This window comes from Trachymyrmex cornetzi, unplaced genomic scaffold (genome assembly GCF_001594075.2).
Source record: "Trachymyrmex cornetzi isolate Tcor2-1 unplaced genomic scaffold, Tcor1.1 scaffold950, whole genome shotgun sequence".
NCBI classification, from domain to species: domain Eukaryota; kingdom Metazoa; phylum Arthropoda; class Insecta; order Hymenoptera; family Formicidae; genus Trachymyrmex; species Trachymyrmex cornetzi.
In genome coordinates this window covers 12,113-12,438 of record NW_017300301.1, presented here as the reverse complement: position 1 = coordinate 12,438, position 326 = coordinate 12,113, and the positions used below count along the sequence as shown (strand labels likewise).

Here is a 326-nt window from a genome sequence, read left to right as displayed (position 1 = left end):
TGTCGTCGTCGTAGTAATCGTAACGAAAACGATGATGATGACGATGAACGTGAGAGACATCGCGATGTAACACAAGTATACGATATGTGGTAAAAAAAAAACGATGCGTACCCGAACGCTCTATTAAGAGTAATGAATCACTTTTTTGTGATTTTTCTATATATATGACATGAATCGTGTTTCATACCTTAATATTTTTGCAGACTCTTATCTATCTAAGAGAAAAAGGATATGACATCATTACTTTTTGTAAGATATAATATATAATATATTTAAGGTAATATGTGTTTTACAATACAATATGATAGCGTATGAAACTCGATAAA

General features: G+C 30.7%; 1 protein-coding gene across 1 annotated transcript in view; it reads right to left on the bottom strand.

The window, feature by feature from the left end:
* Window positions 1-326, bottom strand: part of LOC108769810 (matrix metalloproteinase-2) — a 4,448-nt gene that overhangs the window by 1,341 nt on the left and 2,781 nt on the right. The gene's annotated exons all lie outside the window — the stretch shown is intronic.